General features: G+C 45.7%; 1 protein-coding gene across 4 annotated transcripts in view; it reads left to right on the forward strand.

Annotated features, from left to right (window-relative positions):
* SPEG (striated muscle enriched protein kinase) overlaps nt 1-18,062 on the forward strand; it is a 1,484,310-nt gene that overhangs the window by 1,412,951 nt on the left and 53,297 nt on the right. The gene's annotated exons all lie outside the window — the stretch shown is intronic.

Raw genomic sequence — 18,062 nt, forward strand, 5'->3', positions numbered from 1 at the left:
TTCATTAAAATATATATATATATATATATATATATATATATATATATATATATATATATATATATATATATATATATATATATAAGATAAAGATGAAAATCAGTCACTGATAGAAAACTTGCAAAAAAGAAGTTTGGTGGAGGGAGTCTGCTTTGAAGTTTAGAGCACCTGGGAGACAGACATCTGCAATTGTTAAGTTCCTTGCAGTAAGCCATTTGCAAATGGCTTGTGATTTGAAGGACAGAGGTCTTCAAGGTGTCCCTCTCTGCTTGTTCAGAGAGTACATTGTTGTTGTGCTGCCTGTCTGTACAAGAAGAGAAGTTGTTTTGATAGCAGGAAGAAAGGGTTTCAAAGCCAAATGAACTGCTCTATGCTCTAGTAGGTTGATATGGTAGGCTTCCTCTCTGCTTGACCATAATCCTTGGGTCTTTAAGTGGCCAGATGTCTTCCCATTCTTGGAGAGATGCATCAGTGATTAGAGTTTGCACGAGACTCTGATATATTGGGATGTCATTAGATTCTTCAATCTCCTCCACCATGGAAGTGACTGAAATGTGAAAGAGTCAATTTATTTTCCCATCTGTTTCCTGTGGTCCTTCTGACATTGCTGTAAAGGCCTCAAACCTGACATGAGGGACCAGAAAAATGTCTGAGGTTCAATGATCCCAGTAGCGCTGAAATTTGTTTTGTCGTTGGATGATACATTTGCAATACGTTGTTACATTTCAGTTGGATTGATGTCAGTCTCTCCTTCAAAGGATACACTTTTATGGACTGGGTTAAGGTCATGAATTCTCTGCACAGGGTCAATAATGGACTTCTTGAAGTTTACCCGAAGGCCCAATTTGGTGAGAGTGTTGAGGCATATTTGAAATGCTTCCATGTCTCTGAAGAGGTTTCTTTTATAAACCAGATATATAGGTAAGGGTAGAGAAATATTTTTATCTCCTTAGATGTGCTGCAATGAAAGCCATACATTTTGCAAATGTTCGAGGAGCTGGCTTTAGTCCAAGAGGTAGGACTTTGTACTGAAAATGTCTTGAAGCTACTAAAATCTAAAAACATTTGATACTCTGGTTTTATCAGAACGTGGAAGTAGGCATCTTGAAGATCTATGGCACACATCCAGTCTCCTTGATATAGTTTATGGTAGATCTGGTGTGATGTAAGCATCCTGAGTTTTTCTTTTCCTATAAACTTGCTCAGTAATCTGAGGTCAAGGATGGGTCTGAATTCTTCTTTTGGTCCTTTTTTTCAACCCCAGAAGGTACCAGCAATAAATTCTTAATTCCTTTTGATGAAAAGGTACCTCCTCCACTGTGGTTTTCTGCAGTAAGAAAACGCATACCTAATCAGCATAGGCTCATAAGACCGCAAGTACGGGGGTTTCTATTACAACTCCGTTTCATAAAAGACATTTTAAGACAACATCTGAGCCTGTCACTCCCTTTAAGGAGTATTCCTCTTGCTACATTCGATCCACAACAGATGCACCATCGATGAGTAAGTCACTGATTAATGGCACATCAACGAAGAAATTGGCGACGAGACCGTCACTGGCCACAACAACCATAGCATCGTCTACACCTACGATATGGACGATGACGACTACCTCCTACTTTTCCTTTTCCTCCTCCTCCACCTCCAAGACACTGATGACAATATCTTCGTCGATAAAGCCTTTGACCTCAATTTCATCGACGGGCTCCTGATTATCAGCACCAAAATCAACATCATATCAGACGCAAGCTAATCATAAAAACATAAAAACAAAAACCTCTTAGTCATCAGCATCATTGACAGTGCAAAAGTAAACTATTTTGATTACTGACATGGGGATTGTAGTGACTCGACATCTGAATCAGACATCCCCAAGTAAGGTGTCACGGTTGCCTCTTCTACAGCACCTGAAGGTTGAAGAGTCTGGCAATGACAACAGGCATTTTGGGCCAGCTAACAGTCCCACTCAGCTTCAGGTTAAGTTCCAAGAATAGGATGATGATGAACCGACTAAGGAGGCACCATCCAGACACAATTAGAGTGCCAATGACTACAGTAATAGCTCTTCGTCACATGTTATATGATTATTACAGGAGATTCCCGGAAGCGAAAGCACTGACTGTAGCGAGTCAAATGGCTACTCTGATGGGTTCTGATACTCCACCTATTTGAACGCCTCCGCAACAAGAGAAAAGCCCCTTGGACCTGTAGACGTGAACAGATCTATGTATTTTACCTCTGATCACAAAACATGATGACTATGTATTGGTTGAGCAGCCACAAGAGGATGTGGTACCACAAGATCAATCTGTTTCAGGATAGGAGTGGGATGATTATGTCCTCCCATTATCTATATCTCACACGTAACCACCCATTAAATCTCTAGAAGGCTTTGGAGGTTTTCACAAACTCATGGAGCGAGCTTCAAAACATTTTGACCTGCCAATTCCAGTGATGCAAACAGATTGTTTTCTATATGATTTCAAAGATTCTGCAAGAAAATCGCTTACATCGATTCCCATTGTGGATCGCATTTAGGAATATGGTTTCTGTATGATTTCAATTTCAAAGATTCAGCAAGAAAATTGCTTAAATCGAATCCCATTGTGGATCGCATTTAAGAAGAATGGGTAAAACTTATGAAAAACCCTGCATCAACAGAAGCAATCTTTCCTAGGCCTGATAAAACAAATATGGAGCTTCCTAGAACTTATCTACATGTTTGATTGGGCATCCACGTCCAGATTCATTAGTGATGCAGGCACCCCAAAGGAGGTCCAGGAATCATTCCACCTCCACGTTCTCTATCGCTGGAAGAAGAAGGCCATTATCTGGATAATGTGGGGAAAAGGTTCTCGGTAATGTCTGCAACAACCTTAAGAGCATCCAATGCATTGGCTAGTTTAGGAAGGTATAATAGGCAGATGTAGTATGACATGGCAGCCTACTAAGAGGTTCTGCCAGAGGATAAAAGAAAACAATATAAAAACTTTTTATAAGAGGGTAATTATTGCAGCCTTTGATATAGCTTCAACAGCTTTCAGACAGATGGCTGGTGTGGAAGCTTTACACTGACAAGGATGGTTGGAGGCTTCTTCTTCCATCCTGAGGTTCAGGCAAAGTTTTAGACGTGCCTTTTGACAAAGAGAACCTCTTTGGTAAACATGTGGATGTTGGCTTCCAGTCTGTCAAGGCTGACACTGATTCAGCACATTCTTTGGGAACTTTGCAACAGCCCCCTTTTCATTTTCTCAAGGCGGCAGAGAAAGAATCTAATTTCATCCTAGAGGTTCTTAACAACCATATAGACATCAACCCTATCCTCGGTTTCAACGGGGTTTTCACCAACAGTACGTCTCACAGCAGCAATCCACAACAACTCAGGTGAGACTTACGTGAGACAGCCTGTTCGTAGAAGACCTTCAGCAGGTGGAAAAGTTCACCTCAACCTCTGTATAGCAGCATTGGGATTCAAACCTATCCAGTTATTACAATCATTGGAAGGCTATCTCTTCAGACAACTGACTGCTAGATATAATCCAACACGGTCACACCATAGAATTTATTCAAAAGCCTCCCGGAAATCCTGTTCTAGGAGGACACATCAACATTTAGATCTGTTAAAAAATGAACTGGTCGCTTATTTGCAAAGAGGTAATAGAGGAAGTCCCATTTAAGCATCAAAACAAAGAACTTTATTCAAAATTCTTTCTACTCAAGAAGAAATCCAGAAAATGGAGGCACATTATGAATGTGAGACTTTTGAAAAAATTCATAAGGAAGCATCCATTCAGAATGCTGTCTCAACAAGAGATTTTGCAACTACTGAACTCAGCAGATTTTATGACCTCACTAGATCTCCCAAATGTGCACTTCCACATTCCAATACATGGTAAACATCGGAAGTACTTAAGGTTTGAGATGACAGAGTTCCAGTACCAAATCAAAGTCCTTCCTTTGGGCTCCGATCTGCTTCCATAATTTTCATAAAATGCATGGCGCTGATGGCTGCAATCTTGAAAAGGAACGGTCATCATGAATTCCCGTACCTAGACAACTGGCTCATCAAAGGCCCACTTTGCAAGATCTACAATGGCCTGTCTTTGAATATTCAAGAATCTAAGTCTCAAAATTAAACAAGGAAAAGTCTTCCCTAATACCTCCCAGATTGTTGACCTCCCTCCACTACAAAATAAAGAATTTGCTGTATAATAAAATGAGTGTCATCTCTATTAAAAAGAAGATTCACATCTGTTCGGATATTTAAATCAATGCTGCTAAGGATTTCATCTTGCATTCCGTTGATTTCATATTGCCGGTGTCCAATGAGGCTACTGCAGGAACAATTAGTTGCCCAATTGATCAAATTCAAGAAACGTTCAAAGACATAAACCACATTACCCAAACATGAAGATAGCAATGACATGGTGGGAGAGAGAGGACAACATTCCACCTTGTCTATCACTCATTCCTTCTCATCCTTTTTTTTTAATGACAACAGATGCTTACTTAAAGGGATGGGGCGCACACTTTAAAGATTAAAAGATTCATAGAAAATAGAAATCTCAAGAGGCAAATGTGAGAAGTTAGCCTGGGATATGATGTCCACTAGTTCTAGTGGGCACCTTGCACCAGTCTAATCGACCCTTATTGATGGTGGTTGTAAAGTCTACCTTATATAAAGCTATCCTAGTGGTAGCATGAGCCAGCAGTCTTCAGGCTAAGACTTCCATAGACGAGTTAAGCAAGTTGTTTTACCAATTATAATCCCTTGAGTACCAAATGAAAGGACACCACACAAGGTGTATATCAAATATAAATGTATTTAATCTAAACACAACCCCTCTGCACTCTTTATGAGGTCAGAGGTAAAAATACAATACAAGTCACAAAGTTAATACACGATAAGTTGCAGAGTATATGTTATCCCCTTGGGGCCTCACAAACCATATACTAAGAAAGTGGTATAAGTACCACGAGAGAATTAGAAAGCAGGCCTGGGGCCTGTGGAATTGCTGGGGCTACACTACTCAACCAAAGGTTAGGAAGTAGGACGCTCACGGGAGACGCGTGCAGGTTACCATTGACTTTCTATGGAGATCATAGAAGTTACAAATATACAATTTAAGGACACTTCCGGATGGACTAGTATGGAACCCTTTTAAACAAGGACACTTCGAGAGTCAAGACCCACGGGAGCACTGGAGTACTCGTGTTACCTCACCCAGGGAAGCCGGGTGCATAGGTATCTTTTTGTGTCGGGTTTTGTTGTTGTTTTCTATGGAGAGCTGCAAAGAAGTGCTGCAGGCGACCCGAGGAAAAGTGTCCAGGTGGATCCAAGGGTGGATCGAAGATCTGAAGAACCTGAACGCAGAAGGGACAGAGTCTGGATCACTAGCCAGTGACCAGGAAGGAACCAGGCGATGTCGGGTGATTTCAGGTGAAGTAGTCGAACTTGTCTCTTCAGCCACGAAGTCCAGGAGGCATCAACGATGACCAGGCACTGGACTCGAGCATGATGGATCTAGTTGACTGCGGTGTCGGTATGCGGATTGAACCCAACAAGCCTTGGCAACCGCAACCCATGCAGGATGTCAAGATTGGCCCTGTTGCAGACCAGCAAGGTCTGTGGCGCTTCTCCTTTTCAGGGAAGCTGGAGAAAGCCTGGAGCAACCAGGAAAGCAAGTAAAGTTCAAAGGAAGGTCTTCAGGGGGCTTCCTAGCCAACGGGCAAGGAACCGGGAAGACGTGTCGAGCTCAAATGCAAAGGCGGGGCCCACGGGACACTCGCGGAGTGTGGGGGCCTGGGCTTCGGTGCAATGGTGCTCGGGGCTGCGGCTTCCCGTACCTCAATGCACAACTTACTGAGGCTTCAGGAAAGGAGTGCAGGTAGCAAAATGCAGGATGTCCAAGATGTCCGGTCCCACGTCTCTCGTGTCCGCCACGTGTCTCAGCTTTGCTGTGGATGGATCGGGGTCAGAGAAGTCTGGAAGTCCAGTTCTTGTGTCGCAGAGTCTTCGGGATCCGACGGGAGCCTCGACACCCCTTTCTCTTTGTCCAGTTTCGCGCCAGAGTTGGGGCTGTGTGCCCCAGCAACTGGTTTGAACTGGGCTATGCATGGAGCACCTTGTGTGCCCAAGGCAGTGTCTAGAAGGATTCACTGAATGCAGCCCTTCCTGCCCCAATACACAAAACCCCTGTCCGGGGAGGTGCCAGCACCTCCCTGGACAAGAAACCTATTGTCCAGGCCTCCCCTGCCGGAGTTTCGTCCAGCAACAGGCTGGTCAGACTCATGTCTGTGGCAGCAGCACCCATTTTGTGATGCTGAGGCTCTGTTTAACTTTAACCGGGTAAACCAGTAACTACATATCTTCTCCCTCTAGGAGGGTGGAATGCTACCCCCACCGCCAGAACTGGCTGCGGGTAGTATTCCAAAGTTTTTGACACCTTACACAACATGTTTTGATAAAGCCAAACCAAAGTTAGCATTAACCGCAAGGATTTTAATGCACTTAGGGCATATGGTATGGCTATATCATAGAACAGCTATATGGAGATGTTCCGAAAGCTGCAGAGGGGCTCAGCTCATGCTAAGGCACCCTCTCACATAAAACCAAGCACTCTGCCAACAGGATTGTCGAGGCCTACCATAGGAGTGGCTTATAGGTGTATATGTGTCCATATGTAAAGGTAGTTATAGGTATACTATATCTAAGTAAGGGGTGATTACACCACCTTACCCAGGCTGTGTGAACAGACCTGTGGTGTCAGTTGGGAAGGCAAACCAGGGGTGGCACAACACATGCTGTAGCCCCTGGTAGGCCTAGGGTGCACCTATGCCCTGGGTACCTATGGTACATTATACAGGGGCTCACAAGGGTGACCCAGTAACCAATCTGGTATGTACCTAAAGTACATGGAGTCCATTTTATAGAAAAAGCAGATAGACTGGGGCCCTGAATAGCAGGGTCCCAGGCCAACTAAGTCGAAAAACAACAAAACACCAGGAAAAAAGTGGGGGTAACCATATAGTCAGATTCCACCTTTCTACACAACCTCCCACGCCCACACCCCCAAACGATAGGAGATAAGGCTATCGTTGTCCAGGTAAGCCTATATTGACTAAGTGGCCATATAAGGAAGTACCTGCACTAGCATGGTTACCCCCTGTCTTATGGTCCACTAAGCAATCCCTCACCCTAAGGGTATCAGAGGGTCTCCACATTGGGAATTACTTCCTATGGGGTGTTTTGGCAAAGTAAAAGGCTGGTGTTGGGATGGAGTATTGAAGTGAGGCTCAACTAAGGTTGGGCTCAGCTTCCTCTAATCACTTTCCACCATGTATGCTTTTCTTTCCATGACCGAGTTGCACTGTGCTCCCAGGGTCAACCTTTGGCTACCCACAGCTGGAGGTTGGTTCCCTTTGGTTGGACCACTGGAGGGACAGGTCAGGTTTGGGACCACTGGGTCCCAGGTTTGCCTGATTCCAACAGAGTCCATCTGGGGGAGGTTCCTACACAAGGGAAAGGGAGATCCCTCAGAGTGCTGAGGAATTTTCACTGGGCTAGGGCTACTAGACTGGGTGCCCCTAATCTGGTGATGGTGGGGCTCCTTTGGACATGGGCCCCTTTGGGGTCCACTGACCTCCCTGACCTCTACAGCCCTGAACTGATTCAGGCAGGGTAGAGAGGGGCAGATTACCTGCTCCATACTGTGTTCCACCTTGGAAGGGTCCACTGACATCAGGGGCTCTGCCAGGCCAGCCTGACTACCTCTGGGGCAGTTCTTCACAAGGGGTAGAGTCAGTTCCCTGAGGAGGCTGACCCTCACCTAAAATCTGGTGGGAGGGAGACTTTTCTTCCTGCCCAATGCTCTCTGTCTGTGTGGAGTGATCCATAGTTTCAGGCTTCACAACACAAAAATCTGTTTGGGTTTGGGCTGTGACCATCACAGCCCTACTAACCTTTGCAGGAAGGCCTATCATCTTGGAATGGGACTGTTTCTCTACCTCAGCCCAGGCTGAGCTTTCTAGATCATTGCCCAGTAAGCAATCTACAGGCAGGTTTGTAGACACTGCCACTTTCTTTGGTCCAGTGACACCTCCTCAGCTGAGATTTACTACTGCCATGCCATGATCTGTCTTCACTCCATCAATATTGACCACCTGGTAGCTAAACCCAGGTAACACTTGTTCTGAGGGTACTAGATTCTCAGTCACCATGGTGATACTAGCCCCTGTGTCTCTATAGGCCACAACTGTCTGACCATTTATATGGGGCACCTGTCAGTACTTGTCCAAGGTATTGGGACAAGCAGTGAAGTTGGCAAACCCCATGCCACCATCACAGACTAGAGTTGCTGTGTTAGTGGACTTGGTTAGGCCAGAGTCTACCTGAGTTCCCCAAGTAAACCCAGCCAAATTTTTGGGGGCACTCCCACCACCTGGGAGATTACTACTAGTATTAACAGGAGGTGTTGGAGTATTACGCGGAGGAATATTTTCCTTATTGATGGCTCTTGGGCAACTGCTGTCAGTTTTCCAGTGGCCAGGTTGCTTGCATATATGACAATAAGGTTTCTTAACATTAGAGGAAGGAGTTTGGGACCCACCCCCCTCAGAGGATTTTTGGGGCCCTGTAGTGGATTTGTCCTTAGATTTATCCCCACCTTTCTCTTGTGGTTTGGTAGAATCTTTCTTCTGGTCACCACCCTGATTTTTAGGCCTCACCCTGGTTCTGACCCCTTTGTCTGCCTTCTTTCCCAATTCTTGGGAAGAGGTCAGATCAGAGTCCACCAGGTGCTGATGTAGAAGCTGGGTTTGACAATTATTAAGGATCTGCTCACTCATAATCAAATTATACAATCCTGTAAAGTCTTGTACTTTGCTGCCCAGTAACCAGCCCTACAGAGCCTTAGTAGCACAATCTACAAAATCAGTCCAGACCTGAGTCTGTGTCTTCTGGGTGTCTCTGAACAGCAACATATACTGCTCAGTGGTTTAGCCAAATCCATCTATCAGAGCACTCTTTAGAACTGTGTAGTTGTCAGCATCCTCTTCTCTAACAGTGAGGAGCTTATCTCTACCTTTGTCTGCAAAGGAGAGCCACAAGATTGCTGCCCACTGCTCCTTGGGAACCTTCTGTACTTCACAGGCCCTTTCCAAAGCAGTTATCCATTTGTGGATGGCATCCCCAATCTGATAGGGAGGGACACTCTGGTTCAGGTTTCTATGGTCATGAGACCTTTCCCTACCACTAGGGTAGTAGCTGCCACCAGTGGGCTCTAGCCCACAGTATTTCTTCTCTCTTTCAAGAGCTAGGGTCTCTTTTGCAAGGGCAAATTCTTGCCTCTTGATCCTCAGCTTGACCGCTTTCATTCTAGCTTTATGCTCTCTCCTATGAGGGATCATCCTCCTCAGAGCAGAGGCATTGGACCCTACTGAGGAATGAGAATGCTCAGAGCCACTGAAAAGTGATCTGGGCCTTCTGTTACCACTGTTAGGACTACTTGGATGGTTAGAGGGGGCCTACCATGGCCCTCTCCACCTCCAGTTAATCCTGATTTGCCCAGGTCAGGTTCATCAACCTCATCCTGGTCATCATCTGCATCATCATCAGAGACCACAGGATCTTCCCCAGTTGTATTCTCCTCTGTTGAGAGATGGCCCCCGTCTCTACCCATTGGCTACCTGGGTCTGCTGCATTCTCTACATCATGAACCACTAAGATATCTACCAGGTGGTTAAAGGTTGGACTCTGTCCTTGTCTCAACTTTCTGACTGCACACAGGCTTCTCAATTCCTGAAAAGTGAATGAGTCATACTTAGAAGGCAACCTTCCGTTGTCTTCTATCAGAGGTCCACTAGGCCCTGCTTCCAAGGACATTTCTAGTGAGGTGTGGTGTGTGCACCTACCTACACTACTTGGTTTCCTACTAGAACCTCTCTAGGAGTTGTAGTCAGGGTGTGCTAAACCCTTACCACCTACAACTACTAAGTTCAGTAGAACTTATGTATATAAGAATTGATTTATATGTACCTACAGGTACCTTCATATAATCTTTCAGATGATATCTCGAGATTATTTGGTAAAACAATTGCAAGCTCTTGTCCCAACCGCTGCACACCAATGTGAGAAGGTAGCCTGGCATATGATGTCCACTAGTTCTAGTGGGCACCTTGCACCAGTCTAATTGACCCTTATTGATGGTGGTTGTAAAGTCAACCTCATGGAAAGCTATCCTAGTGATAGCATGAACCAGCAGTCTTCAGGCTAAGACTTCATTAGGCGAGTTAGGCAAGTTGTTTTACCAATTATAATCCCTTGAGTACCAAATGAAAGGACACCACACAAGGTATATATCAAATATATAAGTATTTAATCTAAACACAACCCCTCTTCACTCTTTATGAGGTCACAGGTAAAAATACAATACAAGTCAGACAGTTAATATACGATAAGTTGCACACTATACGTTATGCCCTAGGGGCCTCACAAACCATATACTAAGAAAGTGGTATAATTACCATGAGAGAATTAGAAAGCAGGCCTGGGGCCTGTGGAATCCCTGGGGCTACACTACTCAACCAAAGGTTAGGAAGTAGGAGGCCCACGGGAGACGCCTGCAGTGTCTAAACACAGCTGCGGGGGACCATTGACTTTTCATGGAGATCGTAGAAGTTACAAATATACAATTTAAGGACACTTCCGGATGGATTAGGATGGCACCCTTTTAAACTAGGACACTTCGAGAGTCAAGACCCATGGGAGCACCGGAGTACTCGTGTTACCTCACCCAGGGAAGCCGGGTGCAAAGTTGTCTTTTCGTGTCGGGTTTCATCATGGTTTTCTTTAGAGAGATGCAAAGAAGTGCTGCAGGCGACCAGAGAAAAAGTGTCTGGGTCAATCCAAGGGTGGATCGAAGATCTGAAGAACCTGAAAGCAGAAGGGACAGAGTCTGGGTCACTTGCCAGTGACCAGGCAGGAACCAGGCGTGTCGGGTGATTTCAACTGAAGTAGTCAAACTTGTCTCTTCAGCCACGAGGTCCAGGAGGCATCGACCATGACCAGGCGCAGGCTTTGAGCTATCCCATGATGGATCTAGTTGACTGCGGTGTCGGTATCCGGATTAGACCCAACAAGCCTTGGCAACCGCAACCCACGCAGGATGTCGAGATTGGCTCTGTTGCTGACCAGTAAGGTCTGTGGCGCTTCCCCTTTTCAGGGAAACTGGAGCAAGCCTGGAGCAACCAGAAAAGCAAGTAAAGTTCAAAGGAAGGTCTTCAGGGGTTTCACTAGCCAGTGGGCAAGGAACCGGGAAGACGCGTCGTGGTAAAATTCAAAGGCGGGGCCCACGGGACACTCGCGGAGTGTAGGGGCCTGGATTTCGGTGCAAATGGTGCTCGGGCTGGGATTTCTCTTAGCCCAATGCACAACTTACTGAGGCTTCAGAAAAGGAGTGCAGATAGCAAAATGCAGGATGTCCAGGATGTCTGGTCCCATGTCTCTCGTGTCCGCCACGAGTCTCAGCTTTGCTGTGGAAGTGGATCGGGGTCAGAGAAGTCTGGAAGTCCAGTTCTTGTGTCGCAGAGTCTTCGGGATCCGACGGGAGCCTCGACAACGCAGACCAGCAAAGTCGCTGTTGGTGCCCGTTTGCACAGGGTGGTCACTCCTTGACCACAAGGGAGAAACCTTCCTTCTTCCAATCCGAATGTAACGTCGAAGGTCCAGGATATGTCTTTCAAAGATTCGTCCAGGGCAATCTAAAGTCCTAGGAACATAGCTCCTATACTTATACTAAGGATGGGGGCTGGACCACCTGGCTAGGTCCCTCATATGGGTGGACCTGAGCAGGGGGTTGTTAACCCCTTTCCCTTTGTCCAGTTTCGCGCCAGAGCTGGGGCTGTATGCCCCAGCAATCGGTTTGAACTGGGCTATGCATGGAGCACCTTGTGTGCCCCAGGCAGTGTCTAGAATCATTCACTGAATGCAGCCCTCCCTGCCCCAATACACAAAACCCCTGTCCGGGGAGGAAACCTATTGTCCAGGACTCCCTTGCCGGAGTTTCGTCCATCAACAGGAGGTCAGACTCATGTCTGTGGCAGCAGCATCCATTTTGTGATGTTGAGGCTCTGTTTAACTTTAACCTGGTAAACCAGTAACTACATGTCTTCTCCTCTAGGAGGGTGGAATGCTACCCCCGCCGCCAGAACTGGCGGGGGGGGGGTAGTATTCCAAAGTGTTTGATACCTTACACGACATGTTTTGATAAAGCCAAACCAAAGTTAGCATTAACCATGAGGATTATAATGCACTTAAGATTATATGATATGGCTATATCATAGAAGAGGTCTAAGGAGATGGTTCCGAAAGCTGCAGAGGGGTTCAGCTCATGCTAGGGCACCCTCTCACATAAAACCAAGAACTCTGCCTCCAGGATTGTCGAGGCCTACCATAGGAGTGGCCTATAGGTGTATATGTGTCTATATGTAAAGGTAGATATAGGTATACTATATCTAAGTAAGGGGTGATTACACCACCTTACCCAGGCTGTGTGAAAAGACCTGTGGTGTCAGTTTGGAAGGCAAACCAGGGGTGGCACAATACATGCTGCAGCCCCTGGTAGGCCTAGGGTGCACCTATGCCCTGGGTACTTATGGTACATTATACAGGGGCTCACAAGGGTGACCCAGTAACCAATCTGGTATGTACCTAAAGTACATGGAGTCCATGTTATAGAGAAAGCAGATAGACTGGGGCCCTGAATAGCAGGGTCCCAGGCCAACTAAGTCCAAAACCAGTAAAACACCAGGAAAAAAAGTGGGGGTAACCATATAGTCAGGTTCCACCTTCCTACAGCAAACATGCACATCAACCTTCTAGAGTAGAAAGCAGCATTTGTAGGTCTTCAATACTTTATACTAAGAATAAAACATTCATCAGTCTTGGAACGTGCAGAAAATACCACTACCATGTTTTATCAAAAGAAATCAAAAATATTATCAGTATAAGCCCAAAACATTTGGAAATGGATTCTTCTTTACAGCATTACCCTGCGTTTGAAACATGTTCCAGGAGTAGAAAACAAGTGAGCGTATTCTCTCAACAGAACTTCGAAGGAGTGCCACGAATGGGAACTAAACATACAACAGTTATCACTAGTCATCGGACAATGCGGAACTCCTAATCTAGATCTGTTTAGAACTCTTCAGAAAAAGAAAGGTTGAATGGTCCAAAGCAGATTTCATCAGAGCCATTGATGGGGGCTCATTTATTGTAGCCTGGACAGGAATGTTTGCTTACCCTTTCTCTCCTTCTCCTTTGATTTCTTCAGTTCTTCGAAAAATGAGACACAAACCTGTTGGACCTAAAGCACATTCCACACAGGGGAAATCAACTACTATACCCCTTCTTAGAAATATTGGCTTTTCAGAAATCTGTAAAGCCTCTACTGGGAGATCAATTCCTGCTTCCACTAGACACTATTGCTCAGACTCCACAGTGGATACTCAAGTAGGGCAGAAGCCTTTTTGGATGATTGCTAGAACTGTTCTCTATTTTTTGTCAGCTTATTTATAGGATTGGCTTGCTGTTCTATTCAGTGCGTATGACTGTTGATAAAGATCAATTGAAAGAGAAGGAAAAGTTAATCACCTGTAATACTAGTTTTCTTCAAGAGGGATTCTCATCAAAGTCATAAGCAACCCTCATACCTCCCCGGACAAGAAGTACAACCATTTTCAGCAATTTTTCACCATAGATCCTCTAATTTCCTTAACACTAAACCGACTTAGTTGTCACCTGCAGGACATGATGGGATGCAGGATGTATTGTGAGGTTCGTTAAGGCAGAGTGCCAGCTTTCTTGCCTATACTTTCAATTGCAGCCTATTGGCTAACAATGCCACACATTCCCTTTATTTTTTTAAAGGTTTGGGAAAGATTTTCTATGGTCACTTTTCTATCAAAGTCTTATTTTCATGCAATTGGCTTGTTTTTAAAGTGAAAATTAAATGGAATATGGTCATGTTAGCCTTTCTTTAGGCTGCAAACATATAAGTAGTGTACTGTTGTACAAAGTACACTATGTGCCACGTCGTACCCTCAGATCGTCCAACGCTAACCTGTTAAAACCCCCTGCCTTCAGATATGTCTCAAAAGGATGGAAATCAATCACCGTGTTAGTGACTAAGGCCTGGAACAAATTGCCCACTCACCTCTGTTTCATTCAGTCAGAAACCTTATTCAGGAAGTCCTTGGAAACCTGGATCTTTACGGCCCCTGACGCCCTATGCAGAGCACTCATGTAACTCCTTCTAGTCTTAGCCGCCTCTATCTGTCAGTGGATCCGCTTAGCCCCATGATGCTCCTCGGAGTGAAAGCCGCACTACACAAATACGTTATAACATAACATAATATATATAAATAATGTTAAAAGTGCTCTGGGATCCCTGTGCATGGGCAGAACCATTCAGTGCTCATGCTTTTGATAAGGATTCCCCTGAAAGAGTACTAGGATTACATGTGTGTACCTTTTCCGTCCGATTCCCATTAATCATGAGTATATCACAGCATCCCATCTTAGTTCTTGCTCTTCCTAAGGTATCCTTATTCAGCAGAAGAGAGTGATCCTCCATAACTTCCCTCTCACTAATCTTGAGGGTCTGGCTCCCTCTGGAAAAGCAGCCAGTTTACGCTTGATTATTTTAATTAAGAGTATGGCCATCATCGATGCTACCCGGAAACATTCAGCCAGAAAGCAACGTTCAAGCAAATGCTTCTCATTCAGTCACTGGATCCTGACGAAGACAAACCGTGCCTTAACTGCCATAATGTAGGTGTGTCCTTACCATCCTGTTTGTAGGAGAGTAGGGTCTGCTTTCCTATGGTCACCCCACTTTTTGCTTTTTGCTTCACTGGTTTTCGGCTTTAATGTGGCTGTGGGCCTGCTAACCGGACCCACAGCCCTGCTGTTCTCTCTCTAAATTCATACCATGTACTTTAGGTACATCACCAATTGGGAAATGGGTCACTCTTGTGAGTCCCTGTACAGTGTACCATAGGTACCCAGGGCATAAGTGCACCCAAGGCCTACTAGGGGCTGCAGCATATCTTTTGCCACCCCTGGCTGGCCATCCAAACTGACACAACTGGCTCATCACTCAGCTGGGGTAAGGTCGTGTGATCACCCCTTGCTTAGGTATAGTATTCCTATACCTACCATTATATATAGACACATAAGCACTTATAAGTCACTCCTATGGCAGGCCTTAACAATCCTGAAGGAAGAGTACTTGGTTTTATGTAAGATGGTGCTCTAGCATGAGCTGAGCCTGTCTGCAGCTTTCGGAACCATGTCCTTATAGCTGTTCTACGATATAGCCATACCATTTACTCTTAAGTGCATTATAATCCTCGCGGTTGAATGCTAACTTTGGTTTAGCTTTATCAAAACATGTCTTGTAAGGTGTCATACGCTTTGGAATACTACCCCCTCGCCAGTTCTGGTGATGGGGGTAGCATTCCACCCTTCTAGAGGGAGAAGACATGTTGTTCCTACTAATTCCGGTTAAAGTTAACCAGAGCCTCAGCATCACAAAATGGATGCTGCTGCCACAGACACAAGTCTGACCTCCTGCTGCTGGGAGTCCTTCCAGCGAGGGAGGCTTGGACAATAGGTTTCCTGTCTTGGGAGGTGCTAGCACCACCCCAGACAGGCCATAGTGTATTGGGCAGGGAGAGCTGAATGAAATGAGACACCGCCAGGGGCACACAAGGTGTCCCATGCATAGTCCGGTTCAAACCGGTGCTGGGGCACTCCAGCCCCAGCTCTGGCGCAAAACTGGACAAAGGGAAAGGGGTGTAACCACCCCCTTCCCTGGTCCCACCCTTAGGAGGGACCTAGCAGGTAATCCAGCCCACCATATTAGTATATAGGTAGGAGCTGAGTCTAGAGACTTTAGATTTATCCTGACTGAAACTTGAAACGAAACTCTGGACCTTCGACGTTCTACTTGAAGATAGAAGACTGAAGAATCTCCCTTGTGGTCAAGGAGTGACCACCCTCTGCAAACAGGCACGATCCAGCGATCAGTGGTTTACTTTGTTGACGCTCCTGCCAGAGCCCGAGCACAGAGTCCAACGAGAGCCAGACTTCCAGACTTCTCTGACCCCGATCCACAGTCCCTGCAAAGCTGAGACCCGTGGAGGCGACGAGAGACGTGGGACCGGCCATCTTGAAAAGCCTGCTCCTTGCTACTTGTGCAGCTTCTGAGGCACCCTTGAAGTTGTGCATTAGGGATTGAGAAGCCCCAGCCAGGGGCACCAACTGCACCGAAGATCAGCCCTCCACACTCCACGAGTTCTGCATGGGGCCCTTCTGCATTTTCCTGCTCGACGCGTCTGTCCGGTCACTTGCCCGTTGGCTAGTGGCCTCTGTGGCGATTAACTTTTGAATCTACACTGCCTGCCTGGTTGCTCCAGGTGGGCCTCTGCTTCCCTGCAAAGGAGAAGCCCCATAGACCTTGCTGGTCTATCCCGAAGCAAATATTCGATTCCTGCGTGGGTAGCATTTGCCAAGGCCTGTTGACTCCAATCCGGAAGCCGATGCCGCCAACAGCGAGATCCTTCGTGGGACAGTCCGTATCCAGCTCCTGGTCGCCGTCGACGCCTCCTGGTCCACGTGGCTGCAGAAGCAAGCTTCACAACATCACCTGATCGCATCCCGACATCGCCTGGTTCCTTCCTGGTTCCTTCCTGGTCACTGGCTAGTGATCCAGACTCTGTCCCATCTGCTCTCAGGTATTCTTCATCCTCAATCCGCCCTTGGATCCACCCGGACACTTCTCTCCTGGTCGCCTGCAGCATCTTTCTTCAAGGCTCCATAGGAATCAGCGACGAAACCCGACACACTTTTACACCTATGCACCCGCTTCCTGTGGGTGAGGTAACGCGAGTACTTCGGTGCTCCTGTGGGTATTGACTATCCTAGTGTCTAAGTTTTAAGTAGCTTTCTCCTAAAAGAACTAGTTTCCAATTCTTTCGGTCCCATTCTAACTCTATGGTAACTCGCGTGCGTGTAACGACACTGCACACGCATCCCGTGGGCCTCCTGCTCCCTAACTCTCCTTAGTACAGCGTAGCCCCAGCGATTCCCTAGGCCCTAGGCCTATCCTTTGTCCGTGACGTAGTTCTTATACCACTATTTTAGTGTATGGTTTTACGTGCCCCTAGGGCCCTACTGTATTTTGTGCAAGTTATTGTATGATAATTGAGTATCTTGTTATGTGCTGGTGCCTCTGACCTCATAAAGAGTTCAGAGGGTTGTGTTAGAAATAAATACATATATATTTTGATATATAACCTGTGTGGTGTCCTTTCATTTGGTATTAAAAGGGTTACATATGGTAAAACAGCTGGCTTCACATGCCCTTTTGAGTTTAGCCTAAGACTGCTTTGTCCATGCTACCACTAGGATAGCTGGTCTATACGGTTGACTTTACAACCACCATCATAAGGGTTGTTTGGACTGATACAGGGTGCTCACTAGAATAGTGGACATCACATATCAGGCCAACTTCTCACACTGTTTACCATGGAGGCACGTCTGTACAGATTTTTTTTTGTGAATTATACTTATCAGCAAACAGCATTACTAATATTTTCTGATCTATGTCTGTACATGATATTTTTGTAGCACAACAGGGTCAAAAACAAGCATAAATTCACCAAGTGATAGGAGAGGTAGCAGGTGTGAGGATGGTTAAAGCATACTGATCCATACTCTGAATATCATCCGTGGCCTCATACAGTGCTGAAGGTAATGTGTATAAAGAATCATCATTGTGAAGCTCGGCGGCAGTCCATTCCTTCTCAGTGCAAACACTACTTTCCTCTATTTATCTAAATATTTTGTACATATTGTAAAAACCAATTTAGAACTGACCTTTTGAGTGAAGTGGACTAAACCGATTTTGGGAGAGCTTCTAGTGATGAAGAAGAGAGATGAAGGATTAAGAGTGTCAGAATCCCCAAGAAGGGAATTGTCTCCATCAAGGACTTCACCG

The sequence above is a fragment of the Lissotriton helveticus genome, chromosome 3_1 (genome assembly GCF_964261635.1).
Source record: "Lissotriton helveticus chromosome 3_1, aLisHel1.1, whole genome shotgun sequence".
Taxonomy (NCBI): domain Eukaryota; kingdom Metazoa; phylum Chordata; class Amphibia; order Caudata; family Salamandridae; genus Lissotriton; species Lissotriton helveticus.